Source organism: Bidens hawaiensis, unplaced genomic scaffold, assembly GCF_021521415.1.
Source record: "Bidens hawaiensis isolate Kalapana, Puna unplaced genomic scaffold, B.hawaiensis_p1.1 tig00014095_1, whole genome shotgun sequence".
In the NCBI taxonomy this organism is placed as follows: Eukaryota; Viridiplantae; Streptophyta; class Magnoliopsida; order Asterales; family Asteraceae; genus Bidens; species Bidens hawaiensis.
The window spans coordinates 482,056-506,103 of NW_027492212.1; the positions used below are offsets into that span (position 1 = coordinate 482,056).

At 35.3% G+C, this 24,048-nt stretch overlaps 1 long non-coding RNA gene and 1 pseudogene across 2 annotated transcripts; one reads left to right on the forward strand and one right to left on the reverse strand.

The window, feature by feature from the left end:
- Window positions 1-12,305: 12,305 nt before the first annotated feature.
- LOC143545888 (uncharacterized) lies at window positions 12,306-13,754 on the reverse strand. Its single transcript, XR_013137521.1, has 2 exons — window positions 13,466-13,754; window positions 12,306-13,175 (listed from the first exon to the last, which is right to left on the reverse strand). It is a non-coding gene; the product is annotated as an uncharacterized LOC143545888 (long non-coding RNA).
- Window positions 13,755-16,488: 2,734 nt separating this feature from the next.
- LOC143545865 (putative carbohydrate esterase At4g34215) lies at window positions 16,489-18,135 on the forward strand (annotated as a pseudogene). The gene is made up of 2 exons (XR_013137515.1): window positions 16,489-17,161; window positions 17,908-18,135. The product of XR_013137515.1 is annotated as a putative carbohydrate esterase At4g34215 (transcript).
- The last annotated feature ends 5,913 nt before the right edge of the window (window positions 18,136-24,048 follow it).

Below are 24,048 nucleotides of genomic sequence, written 5' to 3' on the forward strand. Positions count from 1 at the left end.
CTCTTCGCCCTGGGGTGCTCCGGTGTTGTTCGTTAAAAAGAAAGATGGTACGTTTCGCATGTGTATTGATTACCGCGAGCTGAACAAGCTTACCATTAAGAACCGGTATCCCTTACCGCGTATTGACGACCTCTTTGATCAACTCCAAGGTGCCTCTTGTTTTTCCAAGATCGATCTCCGTTCTGGCTATCACCAGTTGCGTATTCGCGAAGAGGATATTCCTAAAACTGCCTTTCGAACTCGCTATGGCCATTTTGAATTGTTGGTCATGTCCTTCGGTTTAACCAACGCACCCGCTGTTTTCATGGATCTAATGAATCGGGTGTGTAGGCCTTTCTTGGATAAATTCGTGATTGTGTTTATCGATGACGTTCTGATTTATTCCAAAACCAAGGCCGAGCATGAGCAACATCTTCGGTTGGTGTTGCAAAAGCTTCGAACCGAGCAACTCTTTGCCAAACTCTCCAAGTGTGAATTTTGGTCGGATGAAGTACAGTTTCTTGGCCATGTTGTTAACAAGATGGGTATCCATGTCGACCCATCCAAGATTGAAGCAATCAAGAACTGGATTACGCCATCCACTCCTACCGAAATCCGTTCCTTTTTGGGCTTAGCTGGTTACTACCGGCGATTTATTTCGAACTTCTCAAAGATCGCTTTGCCTTTAACAGCTTTAACGCACAAAGGCAAACCGTATATTTGGGGCTCGAAGCAAGAAGAAGCCTTTCTGACGCTCAAGCAATTGTTGTGTGAAGCTCCTGTTCGAGCACTACCTGAGGGTAATGACGATTTTGTCGTGTATTGTGATGCCTCTAACCAAGGTCTTGGTTGTGTACTTATGCAACGAGGCAAGGTTATCGCTTACGCGTCAAGGCAACTCAAAATTCATGAAAAGAATTATACGACTCACGACCTCGAACTTGGTGCAGTTGTATTTGCCTTGAAAATCTGGAGACACTACCTTTATGGTACTAAGTGTATCCTCTACACCGACCATAAAAGCCTTCAGCACATTTTTGATCAAAAGGAACTTAACATGAGACAACGCCGATGGAACGAACTCATCAGCGATTACGATTGTGAGATCCGATATCACCCTGGGAAGGCTAATGTGGTAGCCGATGCGCTCAGCCGAAAACCCAGCCAACTTAACTGTATCTTGCCGCGCACGCAGCTTCACTTCGCGCCGATTCAAAGCAATCTTGAATCATGCATTCGTGACGCGCAGCGCGCATCCATCAGCAATGGCAACCTTCGCGCCGAGTTAGCGTGTGGCGCGGAAGCGCAATTTGTCCCTAATCTGAGTGGAATTCTCTGCTATCTCAATCGCATCTGGATTCCCAATGATGAGAATCTTCGCTCTGTCATACTGAGTGAAGCGCACAAATCTCGGTATTCCGTTCATCCTGGTGCTGATAAAATGTACAAGGATTTGCGCATTACTTATTGGTGGCCCGGTATGAAAAAGGATATTGCTATGTTCGTAGCTAAATGCCTGACTTGTTCTAAGGTAAAAGCTGAACATCAACGCCCATCTGGTTTGCTCGAACAACCAGAAATTCCTACGTGGAAATGGGAAAGTATAGCAATGGACTTTATCACCAAGTTACCCTTGACCGCAAGCAAACATGATAGCATTTGGGTAATAGTGGATCGATTGACCAAGTCTGCTCATTTTCTGCCCATTCGTGAAACTTACCGTGTTGAGCATCTTGCGCAGCTCTATGTCAAAGAGATTGTCTGCCGTCATGGTACTCCCTTGAGCATCATATCCGATCGCGATGGCCGTTTTATATCTCGCTTTTGGAAATCTCTCCAAACTGCGTTAGGAACTCGTTTGGACATGAGTACTGCATATCATCCTCAGACTGACGGACAGTCTGAGCGAACCATCCAAACCCTTGAGGATATGCTTCGATCTTGTGTTCTTGATTTTGGAGGTAATTGGGATTCACACCTACCTCTGATCGAGTTCTCTTATAATAACAGCTATCATTCCAGCATCGGTATGGCCCCATTTGAAGCACTTTACGGTCGAAAGTGCCGCTCACCGATTTGTTGGAGCGAAGTGGGTGAAGTTCAAATCACAGGACCCGAACTAGTTCAAGAGACAACCGATAAAATCGCCAAGATCCGTGATCATCTGCTGACTGCCAGAAGCCGACAGAAGAGTTACGCAGATCGCAGGCAGAAGCCTCTCGAATTTCAAGTTGGTGATCTTGTTCTCCTCAAAGTGTCGCCCTGGAAGGGTGTTGTCCGCTTTGGGAAGAAAGGTAAGCTTGCGCCTCGTTATGTTGGTCCGTTCAAGATTCTCGCGCGCGTAGGAAAAGTTGCCTACAAACTTGACCTGCCGCCCGCGCTCAGCAATGTGCATCCAACGTTCCATGTATCCAATCTCAAGAAATGTCTAGCTGACGAGAACCTTCACATACCACTTGATGAAGTTCAAGTTGATGAATCTATGCATTTCGTTGAGAAGCCTGTTGAGATTATGGATCGCGAGGTAAAGCAATCCAAGCGCAGTCGCATCCCCATTGTTAAAGTTCGTTGGCAGTCCAAGCGCGGAGCCGAGTTCACTTGGGAAAGGGAAGATCAGATGAAGATCAAGTACCCGCACCTTTTCTCTGCGCAACCTACTTCGAGATAAATTTCGGGACGAAATTTCTTAAACTAGGGGAGACTGTGACAACTGCCCTATCCGACCCGACCCAGGTACCCGTTTTCGAATCCGATTCTTTTTATGATTTAAAATTTGATTATTAACCTTTGTAATTTAACATTTAATAAATTATATATATTTGTATATTACTTACTAATAATAATTTCCTTCCCGCCTTCTTCTCTTTCTTTCCGCCGTTCCGCCTCTTTCTCTTTCTTGTCGCCATCTCGCCCTTTCTATCTTTTGTCGCCGTCCCGCCCCTCTGCTTAACCCTTGCGCCTTGAACCCCTTTTTCTCTTAACTCTTTGCTTGTCCTTTGGTTCTTCCCGCCTAAGGATGTCTGCGCAGCTCCACGCACCAGACTCCTTACAAGGAAGCCTGCGTGAAGACCAGTTGTTCCTGCGATACGCGAGGCGAACTGTTCTCGCAGCGCGCTAAGAATTTTAGTTCTTCTCGCAGCGCGCTAAGAACGGTAGTTCTTCCCGCGACGCGCTAAGAATTGTAGTTCTTCTCGCAGCGCGCTAAGAACGGTAGTTCTTCCCGTGTCGCGCTAAGGATTTGTAGTTCTTCCCGCGGCGCGCTAAGAATGGTAGTTCTTCCCGCGGCGCGCTAAGGATTTGTAGTTCTTCCCGCGGCGCGCTAAGGCTTGTTCTGTCTGCCTTCGCCCTCGCGCGTGCGCTCGAGTCTTCTCGCGCTAGACCTCAAGTCTTTTCTTCTGTTTAGGTCAGCCTGTATTCTTTTGTGATATCTTATCTTCTGTGCTGTTGACCTAACCTGCCTTATGTCTGAAAAGCCACTTTCGGCGCAGCATGCGCACCAACCCTATTGGTTGGCAGAAAAAGTGACTGACATTATCTTTTGAGATCTGCTTTTCCAGAACCTTTACCTGACACCTCCTTTGCTTTATTCTGTTCCTGTCAGCCTTTTTCCTTGTCCCCTGCAGCTACCATATCTTTTGATATCTTTTGCTTTTGGCTTCTTATGCTTTTTAATATCTTTTGCTTGATTCTGTAGAAGATCTTTTCCCCTTTTCTAGGGATTTTGTTCCCTAGGGTTTTCCTATATATAATACTACTTTCTTTATACTTAAACACTACACACACAAACACTTAATTTCCTTCTCCTTGCTCTCTGCCGTTGTTCCTCAGCCGCCTCCTCTCTTTGCCTCCGTTTTCTCCTCTGTCCTCCCTGCATTTCCGGTAATATATATATATATATATATATATAATAATTTGTTTAAGATACATATTACTAATGGTTACATATATTCAAGACTTAAAACCAATCGATAAACCAATAAACTCTTATTTATAGGTTAACTTGTGCTTGTTTAAAAGTTGGTTCTTGCTTTAGCTTTCAACGCACCGTTTACATGTGAGTAATCTCGTACCTAATCCCTTTTTATTTTTAACGTTTTGGGATGTTCATGTGTTCGTACAAACTTGAGTCTTAAACTTGTTTATGAACTTTCGTCGCGCAGTATCCCATGTGTAGGGACGTTTACTTGGCTGTTTATTTGTATGTGTGAATCATTAACCGCTTTGTTCGGCCTATTCCGAAGTTTTCATGGATCCATTAGATGAACACGGGAGACCTATCGTTTACGGTTTTCTTTTGTTTACACGTGCACAGATGATTTCTTGTTTTTGTGCTCAATTGGGAGCACGGATTGAACTATGAGCTATGATCTATTTAGGCTTGATCACAATCTGATTACACCCTTGTTAAACACCAGATTTACACATGTTGCGCGCAGATCTATTATTATCTATTTATATGTATTAAACTTGATTTCTCACCGACACGCAAGTGTTGACGTTTTATTTTAACACATGTTCAGGTTTGCTGTAGCTGTTTCTGGAAGCTTGAGGACACATAGGATGTTTTCTTTTCTTTTGGACCTAGTTTAAAATATAACAAGACAAGTTTATGTTATTTGAATATTTTGAGTTATCATATGATTTATGTTACTTTATGTCATGTTCTGCGCGTGCGCAATGAAATGTATTTATTAAATATTGACACCCAAATAGTGTCGCGAGTAATGAAACAATACGTGGCGCCCCGATGTATAATCCGCCATCGGTCGGGGTGTTACACTAACAGTATCTCCTTGGAAGGGGGTAGTCCGTTTCGGAAAGAAGGGTAAGCTAGCTCCTCGTTTCGTTGGTCCTTTCAAAATTCTTGAACGTGTTGGGAAAGTAGCTTATCGACTCGAATTACTGCAAGAACTTGCCGGTGTTCATCCAACATTTCATGTTTCGAATCTTAACAAGTGCTTAGCCGAGGGTAATCTCCATATAACTCTCGACGAAGTGCATGTCGATGAGTCGATGATCATGCTTGAACGACCCGTTGAGATCATGGATCACAACGAGAAGAAAACCAAGCGTAGTCGTATTCGGTTAGTCAAAGTTCGATGGGAATCACGGCGTGGCGCGGAATTCACTTGGGAACGAGAAAACACAATGAAGGAGAAGTATCCACACTTGTTTGCATCATCATCGTCATCTTAATTTCGGGACGAAATTTCCTAAAGTAGGGGATACTGTGACATTCGTCAATTTCGGGTGTCGTTTGTATTCGTTTATCACGTAAACCTACCCACTTTGTAAACCAAAGCTTATGATATAATCAAAATGATGGATTTTACGTTACAATATTATTTTACACTTGTTGGGTCCTGAAAACATCCTTTTTGGTCCTTAAAACTCCTTAAAAATGACTTAAATCAAACTCTGGGGACTATTATTGTCATTTACCAAAAACTTGGTTGACCATTTCAACCATCACATGCATCTTTACCCTATTTGCATGAACCATAATCTTACCATTATAAGAGCAAGGCTCCATACACCACTTTGGTTGTTCATCTTCTCTAAAATCTCTCTCAAATCCAAGTATTCATCTTCAACATTTTGCTATTTTGACTACTTAAGTTAAAACTAAAAGCTAACCTTGTTCTAACTAATTCTTATTACTTGAATATGGTGGTACAACATATATATAATACACACCCCTTGTTACCTTTGGTAGTTGCTTCTCCGACTCCGGTTGGTTAAGCTTCGGACTTCGTAAGGCAAGGCTTCATGTAGGACTTTCGTGGTCCTTGATATATATACACTTATATAACTTGTTGCACATATTAATCTTGTTTAACTTATGCTCTTTTTTTAGTTTGTTTGTCACATTTATGAAGTTCCATGCTGGGGGTTTGTAGAGACTAACCTCGGTTTAACCGTAAATAGTCCAAACCGTGAACCGAACTTGTTACTAGTTTTGTTAAATAATTGTTTTTAAACATGCTTTATGTTAGATTTAAGTTTCTAAAATTCATTTATACAAGTTCTTGGTTATTTGGGCATGTGGAGACCATCAAAGAACGTATTGTGAGATGGAAACCGAACCGATCCGATTTTTACTCGCTTAAGACACACAAGTGTGTTTTTAGCTATCAAGACTTGTATATTTCTCTAAAAATAGTTTACAAAATGATTTTAATTATTTTCTTAAGTACTTGGAAATGTTGGATTCAACTTGATCTCATAACATAGTTTGGACCAACAAAACCGAATACTCGCTTAACGGGCGTTGTTAGTTCTAAAACAATAGAACTACATACTTGGTTAAGTCTTAATAAGTTTTATTGAGTTATCTCATAACATTCATAATTTTGAAAAGTTGACTTTGGGTTTGACCAATTATCAATCCCCGAACCAACAACCCGAACACTCATTAAAGACCCATTTTAGTATCTTTGTCCCAAAGGAGCTTGCATTTAGCATTTTCTCACATTATTACTTAACATAGATTAAATAAATATTAAGGTTAGATACTTTAACCCGGTTTCGAGCAAACTTACATTTTTAAAGGGTTATTATTATAAATTCTTAAATAGTTACATTATAAACCTTGAACTTTAATTATTTACTTTTTGCAACAATTATTTTATTTAAATATCTTCAAGACAACCTTTCTAAATCCAAGACTTTCTTTTATTTAGGCTTCATACGTTAAACCCGTCGTTCCGGCAAATCTTCAAATTACCAACTTTTCAAGTTTATTACTTGAACATGAGTAACTTCATACCCCGTTTTCTATCTTTTGTTTTGGGGTGACATTTCATACTTATTCAAATCAAATGTTTTATACTTGAGTCCTAAACCACAAACGTTATTGTATACTTTACTTAAATAAATGCTCGATTTGGTGTTCTATGCTTACATGATTATATGCTTATGTGTTTACCGATTTTGGAAGGTTGATTCATAAATCCGTGAAATATATGATATTCTCTTATAGCACGGTGCCGTTAATGTATTCTTATTAACGACCTCATGAAATCCGAATCTATTTGGTATTCTCTTATAGACGGTGCCGCTAATGTATTCTTATTAGTGACCTCATATTATCCAAATTATTGCTATTTATTTGTTTTTTCGTATTCAAGATTGTGGCTTTTCTATTATATACATATACGCTCAAAAACTATGAATTGCTCACCAACCTTTGTGTTGACAAACTTTATTTTATGAAATGTTACAGGTTTGCATATAGGTTGATTTTGGAGTTCGGTGAAGAAAATATCACAAATACCGTTAGGATATTAGCAAAAATGAACAATATTTGATTTGCTATATTTTGTTATATTTTGTTGTATTTGACTTATGATTATTGTTATGTGACATTTTCGGTGTTGTGAAATGAAATGAGTTGTTAAATATTGTAGCTGAAAATAGTGTCATGCGCTTATGGGCAATCGTTAAACCTCGGCATGTTCCGCCGCCTTTGGTTGGGGTGTGACAGAAAGTGTCGGTCAGACGGTCGTTGTTGTCGCCTGGTTGAAGTATGGCAGGTAAGGCGATGGTTAAAGCCTTGAGGTAATTTGGCAAAGGCGACGAGACGATGGCCGTTTGGTTGATAGAAACATAATTTATCCGTCGCTATGACGATGGATGTTATTTTTGTTTTTTTATTTAATTTTCATTCAGGTATTGTATTTATGAATGCGAATTGGGTTGAGTTTACCGGACAATTCTATGAATAAATTGGACCTTTTTATATGATCTGTATTAGTTGGGTTATTATTGGCCCATTTATGATGTTTGTTAGTAATTTTTAAAGTTTTTTATATTTTATAAAAAATATTCATGACTAAAAAAAGTTTTACTAAATTTTTTATAATTAACGGATTCAGATACGTTTTTTAGAATGTCACCGGGTTCCCTCTCTGAAATAGAATGGATTCGCTCATTGGTTTGATACTACAGACTATATATAAAACCGAAAAAAGACCGGGGTTCGCCGAGCCCGGTGACCATAGTATGGCTCCGCCATTGGAGTTGATGTTGCTGGAATTGGTGGTAGAAGTTCTTGATATGTGGATGATGAAATTAATGTGGGACGGGTTGAATTTAGGTTTTGGTTATGGTTTTTCTTTATTTGTATTTTCTAAAATAAAATAAACTTTTCACACGTAACAGAAAGCAATGTTTAACTAAATCTGCAGTTAATACTAGAATAGAGAGGGAGGAAAAGAGAGTCCATGGAGTAAAGTAATTAAAGCCTTACATCATACGGTTCGGACATGGCCAGATCTTCCGTTTAATAAAAGGCTAAATGGAACTTGGGGAACTATTGCTAGAATGGATGAAACATTCGTTGATTCTAAGATTTCGTTATCTAAACTAATATAGGGTGTGGTTGGAAATGGGTCAACAATTCGTTTTTGGTTGGAGGAAACACCGTTAAAGAATATATACCCGAATTTGTTCGCTTTGGAGACGGAGAAAGGTTGTTCAGTGACAGATAGATGTAAAGAACGAGATGAGGTAATAATGCTAAATTGGAAATGGAGAAGACAACCAATATTTGGTACGGTTATCAAAGAACTAATGGGGTTATTGGAGAAATTATATAACTTTAGATTTAAAAGGGTCGAGATAAATGGGAATGAGGTGGCGATCGTTATGCCCCATTTTTTGTGGCACTGGTTAGAAGATGCTTAGATTAAGCTGTCCATATGTCTCAATTTTGTGTGTTCGAGTGGAATTCGTGGGTACCACTGAAAGCAAATGTCTTTGCTTGGAGGGGTCGCTTAAATCGGATCTCAACAATGGATAACCTGAAGATGAGGAATATAATAGTTGGCCCGGACATGTGTAGTTTGTCTGGCTTCGGGAGAAACAACTGATCATGTTTTCACGGCTTGATATGTGGCTTCGGTGGTGTGGCAAATGATGAGTAGGTGTTGTGATATTCCACCGATTTTCGTGTTTTCTACGAAAGACATTTTTGATATCCACAAATATGTTCCGGGTAACGATCATAAAAGAATGGTTCAATCGGTTGTTATGGTGGCATGTTGGTGTTTGTGGAGAGCCCGGAATGACTTTATTTATTAAAAAAAAAATCGATTAAGATGAAGAGAATTATTGGAGATATAAAAGTTTTACGCCTTTTTTAGATTAAAAATAGAGTAAGCCGTTTAAAGTTAGATTGGGCAAATTGAAATATGTGTATTTTGTAATATGTTTGTTTGTATTTTGCCTCTCCTTCTCGTTTCTTGTTAGCGGGATGTTGGTTGTTTCGATTAAAGGTTGCAGTTCAAAAAAAAAAACTAAATTGGCAATTTTCATACTTATGAACCAAAACTGTATTATAATTATTTTAAGGACCATTTGTATAACTTCTATCTAATTAAATTGTTAACGATAGTTGTAAGAAAATCTAGAATGGTAACGGAGAGACTCGGTGTTTCATGTGACCCAGATCCGATTCATGTCACAACATTTAGTTTTTAGAGACACCAGAGTGATAATGAGATACAAGGCGAGTATGCTACATTTACTAGTTGAATCCTTTAACTGAACGAGTTTTTCATAATCATTTTCCTAAATTATAACAAACTATATAGTTTTATATAAATACTTGGTATTTTCATAATAAAATCATTTTATTATAGTAAAACTAGAATTAAAGTAGTAATTTTTTTTGAAACATATGAATGAAGAAGGTAAGAAATATATATTTTTTAATAAATGATAAATAGCGACATTTTTAAATGTAACAAGACTACGTATTATGGTTTCACCTCCCAAAGCCACATTAGATCAAGGCCATGGATTGTGTTTCTGAATCGGGTTTTTTAAACTACCTATGCCATCAGAGTCGCTTATGGTTGAGGGATTGACGATTGCTATTGTAGTTTCAAATTAAAGATCGGAAATAGGTATGTTTTCATCATATCAAGTTTTATTTAGGTTAAATTTGTTATGGTCTCTAATCGGACGAATATTATGTTTGTTTTTGAATTCGTGTGTGATTTGGTTATCTCTGATAAGAACTTGATTTAGGTTAAATTGGTGTTTGATGAAGGGTTTCTGCTTATGTAATAAATTTGTGTCAATTCTCACATTTCTTTATACTTGCAGAGACCTACACAATACATCACTTACATGAGAGATTGAAAACTGGCAGTTTAAAGGGTCTTGACAATATGTAATGGCTGTTACTCAAGTTCATTATCTTATTTATTTCTTGAATCTATGAACCATAAAATTAAAAAGGTTTGGGCTTTAAATTGCAGGAATATGAGTTTCATAAGCTAACATCATATGGCACTGATCTAGATGGCTTATTTGGCCTTCAAATTCTGTAAGTTTTGTCTTAATCATATAAAGGATGGTTTTCAAGCCCCAAAAAATTTTGTTTCCTACTCAGTTTGAGGTTTTACTTGGCTTTCATAATGGATTTGAACATTAATTTGTTTTATACATCACACTATTACTGTAGAAAATGAATATGTGCTACACCATTTACCTTGTTCTTGTGTTGCCATGAGCATTTGTATGATGACAATCATGGCCCAAAGATAAAAGATAGCATATGTAGACAACAAATATAAAACCACCAATCATCCAAGTAGTTGAATATGCACGCACCAACATTGATTTGTTATTTGGATCTTTTTGCCAAGAGATTGGTTCCATTTGACTGGTTAACATCAGCTGGACCTAATATGCTAAGAAAAGCACATGAAGACAAACAGTTTCCTGGATTCAAGCTATTAAACTGGTATGCAAATTTATTAATATGTTGGTAATGATATTCTTTTATATAATGAAGTTTAAAATCATATGCATTGATTTCACGCATATATCTTCTTCACCACGATGCTATTTGTATATGAGGGGATTCTTAGTCAACGACTGGTCAACACAGTTACGACAGACAAGTTTTGGTACAAGCTTGTAGGAAACCTGATTATATGGTTACCTGCTATTTCTTGTATGTAACAGGTTTGTCATTTCTTCAATTGTGATGTTTAAGTACTTTTTTAATGTTATGATCGAACTTTAAACTTTGTTTTATATTGGTTAAGGTTTCATGTGGCTTGTCCTCCAACTGAAAAAAGAAGCTGTACAAGTATTAATTTGGCCAATACGCGTGGGACACACATGATCCTTATCGCGGTTTGCACTCAGTCTTCGTTCACAGTTGCAAACATTTTTGAAGGAATTTTCTGGTATTATAATATTGAGTTATTGCATTTTATTAGTTCCCACGTTTACACTGTTACTGGCTCACGGGATTCTACTTTTAAGAATAAATGAGAGGTGGGCAGGGCCTGTAAACGAACCGAAAGAACACGAACGTTTCATGTTCGTGTTAGTTCGTTTAACTTTAACCAAACAAATGATTAAACATAAACGCTTAAACAAACAGGGTATCCTTGTTCGTGTTAATTCGATAAGAAAATAAACGAACGTAAAGGAAAAACAAACATATATAGTTGAACATAGATGAAAGAAGATAAACGGACATAATCAAGCAAACATCGACTAACAGTAAACGCGAATATCAGTCCGGTCTAAAAACTAATAAAACTAGACTAATTCGTAATGCAGTGATATTTTAATTTAATAAAACTAGATTAAATTGTAACAGTCCTAGCAATTTGAATGAATTCAATGTTGAACAAACATAGACATACGCATGCGGATGAACACAAACGAACGTAAATGAACGAGAACATAAACGGACGTAAATGAACAGTTACGAACATAAATGAACTTCCCATCGAATGGTTCACTAAAGACTCCGTTCGTTTACTAGCCTATGGACAGTTGGCAATATCAACCAATTTACTTTTAAATGGGTTCATTTGGGTTTTGTTTTATCTTTAATGGGTCATATGAAAAAATGGACAAATTTGTAAATCATGCAGGTTCCCTTTTCCAGCATCATTCATTGTCATCAATGTTATTAGCTAAATTTTATTTGGTTACCTATAATCTGGTGGGAGATAGAGGTTGGAATGATGTCTTGATGATCTGGAATGCTAAGGGCAGAATGGTAAATTGGTTGAGATCAGGCAAGGGCAATTTGGTGATTTGAGCTATAATGGGAAAGTTGAGAAAACTGGTTAATGTGGTCAAAGTTTGACTCTTTTTCCGGATACTTTGGTCTTTTGGGGGTAAGTTGAAATCACCGGTACATTATCGTTTTTTAGGCCATTTTATTGATTTAATTGTTTAAAGATGTTATGTGTTTAATGGTTCGAGTTAACAGATATGGGACTTGAATGGTTTGAAGCGCCTATAAAAGGGAGGTCCAAACTGATGGTTTTCATGTCTTTTGATTATTATTATTATTTTTGCTCCATTCTAACTCTTTCTTTTCTTTTTTCTTATTTTTTTTTATAAAAAACTGGCTGATTCGCTCATGATATTAAACCAAGGCTAATCTTGTCAAAGTGAAAAACTCAATATTGGCTGCACATATTAGTTTCCAGCTGCTCCCTCGATAACCAAGGGCATTTTCGGCAATTTAAAAGGTTTTGGTTAAATTGCTCTTTGCAGTTTGACCTCATAAAAGTTATTAACTCAAACTTAGCAAATCAGTTTTATGGTCGTAACACACTAAATTTATAAATAACTTTATGATATAAATTAGTGTGGAATTTGGTTACTCACGTATATGCTTTTGACCCGTTACGTCATAATTAAACACGTTTTTGGCAATCACTATTTTGTGGGTACAATATCCATAAAACCGCGACAAATGAATTCATAAAATTCTACAAAAAATACATAAAATAGTTTATGATATGACCCAACTTCACATAAAAAATCATGTCCAAATAAAATGGTTAATGCCCCGAAACAACATCTGCAAACGACTAAACCCGATTGTTGAAAAGCACTATTTTATTGATACAAAATCCATAAAACCACATCAAACGAATTCAGATAATTCTAGAAAAACTACACAAAAATAAGTTATGATGTTATCCAACTTCTGTCCAAAAAGAAGACAAATATAAAATGTTTAAGCCCCCGAAACGATGTCCGTAAACAGGCTGACCTGCTTGGACAACATCAGTAAATCTGTTTTACAAGACCGTTTTGACCTCTTAACTAAACCCATTTGACGTGAAAACTTTTGTAGGACCTACACAAATGTTTTGGGAATGTTGAAACTCATTTTCGTATAAAACGAAGACTATTGAATCCTCGATATAAACCCCGGCCCGTAACTATGCACCTTGGACAACAACATAACCTTTGACCAAACAAATTGCAAGCTTTACCAAATTAGACAGTGGTACTTGTTTGATGATTACAGCATATTTAGGTTTCATATTTTCTTTACATTTCTAATTTTTCAAAAATTTTTTAACAACTATGTCCTTTGCAAGATTGAAGAACTGGGAATGACTAATCGAGCTAAGATTCGAGTCATGAGTAAAAAATGAAAACTTTTTATACGGATTATAATTGGGTTGACCCGAAACTTGAACACCTTTGTATTTTGATTCATCAATGCAATCTTGTATATCTATGCATTTTTGTGTCAACTACCTTAGTTACGTTCGTTGATTTAAAAAAAAAGCTTAAATACGTCATTGTGTTTAATTCATTTTTGCTAATGATATATAATCGTGTGTATCTACGCATTTCCGCGTCAACTACCTCAGTCACAAATCGTAAACTGCATCGAATCTAAATTTAACTATAGCAAACAAGGGTACCATAACAAACCGAACAACTATCGACCGAATTCCCGTTGCGTTCCCGCCGCAACGCGCGGGCACTCCTACTAGTTTACCGTAATGGACAAGTTATTTTATATTTATCATAAAATTATTATATGTCAACTCTAATGGCTACTTCAATTCTCACCAATTCTCTCCAGTTTTATATTTGTCTTTGATCCTTTTTCTTCTACTAGGGTCGTATCAGTTTATTTAATTAAATGCAATCAATTTCTCACCAATTCTCTCAAATTTGGTTGATCGGTACGCGTTTTGTATGTTTAAATATCACTGGACTTGTGTGAGTTGTGGCTAACTTACTCTTAGAAACACGCTAAATAATCAAATTATGTGTGACATGATATGGCATAAAAGATTGACAAAGGATGAACTGATGTTTTGGTATGTTGGATTCAACTCCTTTTGTACATATTAATATGCGCGTGGCTAGGCAATTTTAATCACAACTGGATGAGAAGTTCATCATTGTAATGTAAATTTTGTTGTGTGTTTGTTAGACAATTACTTGCGCTAACTCTTGATAGATTGTTGATTGTGCTTTTGATAGTAATCGTGATGATTGTTGATTGTGCTTTTGAAAGTAATCGTGATGTTAATTGAGTGCATATTATTTTTGCTTAGTGTGATCAACGAGAACCACCCAATGGTTCCATTCAACCTTATTGTGATCATAATGGTGTGGTTTAGTATTATCCGTAGCTTGGTTAACATGCCATAATTAAGATTCATGCCTATGTATTTAGACATCCTTCACACATAATTACAAAAATTATTATTATTTTCATTATTACCAATGCTAATTTCACAAAGTACTAGCCTCTTTTTCTATTTTTTTAATAAATACCCTTCTATCTCAATTACAAAATAATTACAAAAATTATTAATTCTTTTCTTTTAAAGAACGACGGAGATAATTAACTATTTTAATTTAATTTAATATCAGATTTTAAATCACGTATATAACAACAAATTTGCGACAACCTCCCACAGGGTTTCGGTTGAATTTCAACAAGTCTATGTCAGACATCATTGATTTAAGGATTCAAACTATGGTAAAATAACTTTTAGACGCATAATAAACTTTTCTAAAACCTCATCAACCGATTACACTAAAACCATTAATTAATTTATACAACTTATAACACTTAAAAAGGTTTTTTTTTTGGAACGAACAACTAAGTAACGCCGGGACTCCGTCCGCGGCCTCCATTGGCTAAAGGTAGCCCGAGCCGACCACGAGTCCGGACGGACGGAGCCTTTAGCGGTTCACCTATTGAGGGATTCTTGGATAAAACCCGAACCCACGTCCACTAAACGACACGACAGCGAGGGGCCGGTAAAATCGAGCGAGATCAGGACTCGAACCCTGACAAGCCAGGGTCATCCCTCATATACCATATATAAATTGATAACAGTAAGATATGAACTTCATACCTCTCACTAGTAAAAGAGTTTTTAACCAAAATGAGGTGGGAGGAATAAATATTTACCAAAATAGGGAGATTGAAACTTATTTACCAAAATAGGTGATTTTGTCTAGATTTGTCTTTTCTCACTTATAATTTCTCATAATTTTATTAAGTAAAAATCATTTCTATTAAAAAAAGTAGATTAAAATATAATAAAACTTACTTTTTTTTTCTTCCCGATTTCTCCAAAATAAATTTACAATTGGTTTGTACAAAATGTAAAAAAAATAATTATTATGCTAAAAAATAAAATACAATATAAAAATTAATACTAGTGAAACCACGATATAGTAAAATAATGAAATTAGTATATTATTTAAAAAAACTCTTACGTAGAGTATACTTTTTTCTTATTAATTTAAAATTATTTTTATCATTATATGCAAAAATTACTTCCGTTCGTTAAGTAAAAAAAGTTGAATACGCAGTTGTATTTATTTTTTTCTTAACATTCCGGTATATTTTTTGTTGAGAACAGATTTGTATACGAGTGTTAGTCCCGTACTAGTATTGTGACAAACCAAAATGAGTCCGACCGAACAACATCGGTATTGTTATTAGTTTTATCGGGATAGGTACCCGCATTCGTTCTTATGGTTTTCACAATTATGATTATTTTCTCTCTCGACATTCTAGCATAGATTTTACTGAAACGAAATTGTTCAACAAATTTTTTTGGATATAGTAAGTTTTCCGAGTGTCGGTTTCGTACTAGTACGGATGGTAGACCGAACATATTCTGACTAAGCAACGTTGATATTAAATCTAATTCTATTTTTTGACACCCTTATTATTAGAAAATACAAGTTCTTGGAAAACTATAATAAACCAATAACTAAAAAGAACAAAGATTAAAAAAACTCAAAAATTAATTGTAATATATTACTGTTGTTTTAAATCATTTTTTTAAAATAAAAAGAAATAATTTTAGAAAACAGTTTAAAAAGTATTTTTTTTTATTTCGAATAAAACGTGATGAAATATAAAAATATAAATTTCATTTTTTAGTTCTATTCTTTTTATTATCTCTATCAAAGAGAAATTTCCAACAGAAATCATTTTATACAATAAGATAATGAGTGGACAAGGACAAATTAACATATAATCACTTATTTTGGTAAATAAGTTTCAAACTCCCTATTTTGATAAATATTTATTCCTCCCACCCCATTTTTAATAAAAAAACTCCTAGTAAAATGAATATCACATTCTATTTATATAGTCCCTTTATATAACACTTAAAAAACTGATATTATTTTCTAGGATTCCATTATTAAATATCCTAACATCTTGAGTCTTGAGATACGTGAGATTAAAATACCCAACAAAATAAAGATAACAACGACACAGGCCACATACTTTCAACAATAAACAAAAAACAATGCTAGCCTTCCTCTACCTTCTGGTTTTCCATCTATCCATCACCTATGCTTCCACATCCAAAGTAAAAACCATAATCATACTCGCCGGACAAAGCAACATGTCCGGCCGAGGCGGCGTAGTCAACCACACATGGGACGGCGTCGTTCCACTTCAATCCCAACCCAACCCAACCCATCCCATCAATCCTCAGACTAACCGCCAACCTCACATGGGTCGAAGCCCATGAGCCACTCCACAAGGACATTGACGTCCAGGCCACATGTGGGGTGGGCCCCGGGATGGCATTTGCTAACAGGGTGTTGTTAAAGAATCCGAACTTGGGTCCGTTGGGTTTGGTTCCGTGTGCGGTTGGTGGTCCCATGGGGACCAAGATTAGTGATTGGGGTAGGAAGAGGCTGTTGTATAGGCAGGTTTTGAAGAGGGCTAATGTGGCTCGGAGAGATGGTGGTTTGGTTCGAGGGGTGTTGTGGTTTCAAGGGGAGAGTGATACGGGTGAGTCAAGTGGATGCTAGGAAGTATAAGAGACGGTTGGTCAACTTGTTTAATAATCTACGTGTGGATCTTGGATCTCCTTTACTTCCAATTGTACATGTAAGTGTTTGTTTGCCTACCACTTGTTAATACAATTACAAATATGTTGCTTTTGATTTTATTGATGTGGTACATGTTACATTGTGACAAATTTTACATCCAGAAAAATATTATCTTGACAATTTGAATTTTGAAAGTATAAAAACGAGGATGTGCAAGTGTACTTAAAATGGTTATGATTAGTGTTTACTATCATTTGCTATAAGCTACAACTTACTAATTAAACCATGCTATGTGTACGTGAAAACATAAATAGTGCGGCTACATGTCGCCGTTCCATTAGTTTTGCCACGTGTCGTCACTTCAGTGGATACAATGTCTTATTTATCGGCATGCCACGTGTCACCGAACAATGTTTATTTTTGTTTTTTGTATATCATGTGGTCGAAAGAGTTATGTTTAGTTTTTCATAGAATTTATTTTAAAGATAGAGGTGGAACGAAACAAAAAAAACTGAAATCCATTTGTGTTTTCGAGTTTTTTAATGGAAAAAGTGGGAAGAAAACAAATTATATCTTTTAACGGTTTTCTCTTATGAACGGATTTGAATAGAAAAAGTAATATTTTCTTGTGACTCCCTTCAAAATTATTTCATTTCTTTTCATTTTCATCAAACTCTAGAACATGAAGTTACAATTATATATTTCCATTTCTTTCAATTTATTTTTTCCCCTTAATTCATTTTCTTTTCTTTGTTTATAAAACTTCTTGACAAGTGGTAAAGACATGGGTTGTTATTAATCCAGGTAGCTATAACATCCGGTCAAGGACCCTTAGTGGACACCGTGAGAAAAGCACAATTGGGAATCAAGCTTCAGAATGTTAGGTGTGTAGATGCCAAGGGCTTGCCGTTGCTACAAGATAATCTGCACCTTAGCACCCCAGCTGAGGTTCGTCTTGGTCGGATGCTAGCTGATGCCTTCCTCATGCAAGAACATGTGGTCTATCCAAGCAGCAATACCTCAAGCCCCTAGTAATATGTAGGACAGTAGGAGGTCTATCTGAATGCATTGGTTTGGTTGGGTGCAGGCATGGTGTGTTATTTTTCAAATTTGTTAAAGAGCAATAGTTATTTTCATTTCATGAAGATTATGCAAGTCAATGAATGTGTATCATAGACGTAATCTGGGTTGAACACCACAGGTTCACACAATTTTAACCCATTCAAGCTATAGAAAATAGGAACTAATTAACAGACTCAAACAACATCATTGCCTATAAATCTCAGGAAACCATCATAGCTTTAAATAATGTTACAAAAATTACAGTGTTTTAACATCTTTACGCTATAAAAATAGAGCCTAAATAGGCTCAAACATCATCATCTATAAAGCTCTAGAAACAATGTCAGCTAGGGTTGGAACACAACAATCCACCACCACATCACTCCCCAAGGATACCGGCAACTCGTAAATATACAGTCCATCGTCGCCTAGGGTTCCAAAATGGAACCCCATTAGAAAACCGAATTTATATACATACAATTATCAAAGTCGATGTGCAGATAGACTTGTACCTTAAGATTAAACTTGCAGCCAAATACCATACTTGACATGTCCAAATATCATACTTAACGGGTTAAGTATATCCAAATATCAACAAAAATACATCATTTTTGACACATTTGTTGACCGACTTGTTAGGCTCGGTTTTGTCCATTAGACCGCCATGGCTGCAACAGTGGTTGCAAGTGGGAATCTCACCCCTGCCGTCCTCCAATTCTGCCACGCCAATAAATTAACGGTCTTGACTTCACTCATCATTGCCTCTTAACAACTACCCTCGCAACAAACCAAACGTACTTAGATTAATGCTTTCAATGCTAGAACCAAAATGCGAAGGGTAACAACCTCACATAAAGACCAAGTGTAAGCGCACGACCTACCAACTATAGCAGGTCGTAACCAACATCAAAGCACATGGCACGACTCGATCAAATGACTACTTTGGCTCAAATATGTCAATTGGACCGTCATAGCTTGAGAAGAGGTTGCAACTTGCAAGTGGAGAAAAACACATTTACCGTCCTCCAATTATGCCACACTAACAAAACGGTCTAGTCATAGCTAAATTTTTAAGTTTAGCAACAACCAAATGCTCTAAAACCATCTTCTTTTTGGTCATCTCCATCAATATCCTTTCTTCAATTGTTCCTCTCATTATCAATCTAAATATCATCATCGCCCGCAGTCAGAATGGTAGTAGATAACATCATCCATACATGTATAATTTGTCAACCACGTTTTTTCCATGTCTACTTGTGATTGAATTTCAACCGTCCCCAGTTATTTGATGTTTCAGATCCGACTCAAATTCCCTCATCTATTACCATGTTCATTTTCCTTCATACTCCCACTTTTCCTGAAAACCGATTCATATTCGTGATTATTCCCATCCAAAAGTCATCTATTCCAAATCATGAGCTAGCAAGAGGAGTTAGCAAAAAAGGAAAAAAACAGAATTGTTCTTGCTGCATATGCACTTGGCGGATTAGTCTTAGTCACCATTCTCCGAAACTGTGACCTCCACCATTACCGCCGTCCTTACTTCCCTACTCTTTGTTTTATATCTACCCACCTGTTGTCTTCGATCATTATCATCAACATCACGATCTCTAGTATTTGATTTCGTTATTCTTAGATATGTCTCTCTGACTCTCTCTTCCTATTATATGATTTTAATTTGTTATCATTGTTTCATGTGGGCTTGTGATGATTTAATACATTTTATACTTAAGTTAGAAGTATAAAAATGGGTTGTAAACAATCGATTTTGAAGGTCTGTTTGTTTGTTTGATGAATACTATAGTCTATATGGTTGGTGTAACGTCGGAATGAAAGACAAGTTTGATATACCAAAAATGATTTTTTATTAATTAATCAATTGCTTGGTGGTTATCTACTTTGTTGAAACATTTTTCCCAAAAACTTTAATTAAAACACGTACGAGGTGATCGTGAACCACGCTTGACATGTTTAATTATTGATGCTTGTATTTTTATACAACTTGTGTTATTTAAAAGTGACTATGTGAATAACACGTGAGTTTACTTATTTTAAACTAAATCCTACTATACTATTAAAATAAATGAGATTGCCTTCACATGCCCCTTCTCTATTGGTCAATTACCTTTGTTTCCAAATATATCTTATACTTCTCTAATAACTTAACAATTAAATAAATCAAAAAGAAATTAAATTACTAATAATTAATGTAAGCATTTAACTTTAAGTTTCAAAACCAACTTTCCAATATTCAATTGTTTCAACTTCAATACCTGGTTTCCTTGATATTCAATTCCTTTTAACCTAATCACCTAAATCCCTCTTTCAATCGGCAATTATTTTACATCGATCCTATGATGATTTCATTAGATCCTGCAAGTATAATCGACACCGGAGTTTGGCTAAATAAGCGTGATCGACGATAAGATCGGTAGTTAGGACTTAGGAGAGTAAATAAAGTTGGTTTTAATGTTTACAGGTATTTTGATTTGATCATTTTGATTATATTTTAAATAATACATATTGAAGATACCAAACATGACAATTTAATAATTATGCATTTATTTGTGTTCAATAGATATTATATGTTATATGAACATTAAGATTAACAAATACTATAATACCACATTAAAGTTGTTATTTTAAATTTCAATTATTTGTATCTACGTATAACAAATAGACCTAAGTTTGAATAGTTTTTAAAAATTTAGACACTCACTTGGCTTTATATATCTGGAAACAACCAAATATTACTTATTAAATTAGAACTTTTATTATATAGACAGTAACTGACTAAATTTTGGTTTAATATTTCTTATTTTATGTATAAAATTCAAAATAGACAGTTACTTTTAAAACTTGTCTTGTGTTATGCCTTTAATCTCGCAACCTTTCCCTTTTTTCTACAAATGATGTTAATACAATTACAGTTGTTTGATATTGCAATTAAAAACTTTTAGATACATTCTATTTTTGTTTATGTGTTCTAAAATACTCATCTATCCCATGTCTCACTATCGATTAATTGTATATATTTGGGTCTAAGACTCACATCTTCCACATCGTATCAATGTATGTTTTCAGTATCGTTTCATTAATATATAAAATTTTGAAAAGAGGAAGGGACTGTAACGAACTCTACTGAACGTTGGATTTGAATCACAGGCAAACGATGTTAAGCACATATGTGTATTCATGCGTAACATATATGGAAAAATGATCGGTCAGGTTTTCCTTTCATATTTTATTTTGTTTTTTTCCTTCTGGTTGTGAAGGAGAGGTCAAGGATATATCAGTCATAGCACGTGCCAAGTTGAAGACGATATTTGCCTAAAGGAAGGTAAAATATGGCATTATCTACACCATATTTGACTTTTTGTTTAGACTGGTTCAGGATACGGTGATTTTAAAGTTCAATATGTCATTCAATGAGTTTTTCTTTCATATTTTATTCTGTTTTTTTACTAGTTTTAGATAGAAGAGGACAAGGATATATCAGTCATGACACGAGTCAAGTTGAAAATGATATTTGCCAAGAGGAAGGTAAAATATGACATTCTCTACATCATAATCTATTTTTTGTTGGTTCATAATACTAATACTCTGATTTTATCATTTTAACAATGAATATTTAATTCAACGGGTTTTTCTTTCGTATCTTATTTTATTTTGTTTTCTGGTTTTGGATAGGAGAGGACAAGGTTATATCAGTCATGACATATTGGCATGTGTCAAGTTGAAGAAGATATTAGCCAAGAAGAATGTAAAATATGACATTCTCTACACCATAAACTACTTTGTGTTAGACGGGTTCATGATGTTACGAATTTAAATATTTAAGATATTCAAAGTATATAAAATAAATAAGCTAATCTTCTAATTTAGAAAGAGAAGAAATGGCAAAGAAAATATATGAGTGTGTAGAAAGTAGAATGGTCAAAGAATGATGGACCTGTTGTCCATAGGGGCGGGCCTGTTGACCCTCAAAAGTTCGGTGTTGAATTGGCCCGTATGGAAGTTCGAACCTTTATCGTTACTTTTGGTAACTCTAGAAATTTGGTCGGTTTGGTTCTTTCACTTCAATAATATGGTTGGTTTAGTTAATGGAACGTTTAGATTTAAAACATAATTTGTTAGTGATGAAAGGTTTTTATCTATTTCATAATAAAGTTGATAGGGATGTTTGATCTTTGAGAGGTAGTAATTGATATAGTTGTTTTTTTAACTAATTAACTATAACCTGATTAATGTTTTTTTAATCTTTGCATATTTTGTCAAAATGTTAATGCGGGGGTTGATAGGTTGTTTTAATACAATTACGATCCAATATAGGTTGAGTAACTATTCAAATACAGGTACATTTTGGCACGGGTTGGATTGACCTATAATGGTTTTTGTCCAACACTTAATAAATCTTTTTATGCACTTAGCGTAACTTATGTCCTCATAAGTTAAAGGATATAATATCGATTTCACATAGATACATCGGTTTAGTTCGGACAATCGAGAAGTACAAAAGGTGAATTGAATTATGGGCCTCGAAGATAAAACTTAGAGTTAAAATTAAATGGTTGGTTTATGTATTCAGTGTTATGTGCCGATTTGAATTAATAATAAAAGAGTTGAAGTATATTATTTTATATCCGCGTGTTTTGATGTATTTTTGGTTTAATCCAATTTGTTATTCGGATAGAAATCATATCATTAATTTATATACTTTTTTACCTTTTTGTTGGGCCAATAAAATTTATAAGAAAAGGCTGGAATCTTCTCAACCTCCTCAATAATAGCTAAGTATGGAACTTGAGCAAATTCAGGCACTTCGAGCAAAGTTTTCACTATCCCGAGCAAATTATATTATGCGAGTAAGGTTAAGTTCTTGAAGTTTTCTAAGTGTCAAGCTTCGAGCAAGCTACGCTTCGTCAAGCAAGGTTGTTATTCTATCGAGTACGGTTTTCACACAAGCAAACACTTGATTGTCTGAGCATAAACCAAGTTTACAAGCAAGCTTGGTGGGTCGAGCAAAGATAAAATAAATGAGGATCTCAAGTTTGCCTGTGAGAAGTAAGTGGATTTTTTCTAAGTATTTCTCCAAGCAAAGTTCAATCTCGAGCAAGTTATAGTACCAGAGTATACTTTGCTCCAATAACCCTTAGTGAAGATTGAAGAGATCAAGAAGAACAAGTTAAACAGAAGACAGTTTCACGTTATAATTTGTTTTGAAACTACCATTAACAAAAGTAAAAGCCAGTCTCCCACAAGACTGAGATATACTTGAGAGACCCGGTTTTTACACATGGTCAACTGTATGTAGCTTGATCAAGAGTGAAGAGTAAATATGGTGTTAAAATGCTTATTTTAGACAACAAGGTATAGCTACAAACAAAACAACAAATATGTTTTATAATAAAACTTTTAATATTTTATGAACTTTATGTTGTTAAGTTTTTAGTTATGTTTGTAAGCATCGTATTATAAAACTTACTTTTTCGTAAATTTATGTTTTTAATAGCTTTGTTTCCATATGAATATGAATTGCAATTATAAATTATATTGTCATCTTAAAAAGCATATTCAAAAATATGTTTCCCTTTCAAATTGTATATGTGTGTATAAAATTTCTATATTTTCACCCGTGTCATACACGGGTCAATAACCTAGTATAGTTATATTTAATAAAAGATGATTAAATATACATATGCATATATTGGTTTCGTTTCTTTAGAGTTTAGAACTTGAAAAATTAAAAGAATAAAGATAACATAGTTAATTAAACAAAAAAAATATCTCGAAGTAGAAAAGTTGATGTAATTGATTTGAACAAATTTATAATATCCCTATCAGTAAGATCAAGAACAAAAATTTAAAACTGAGAATGCAGTA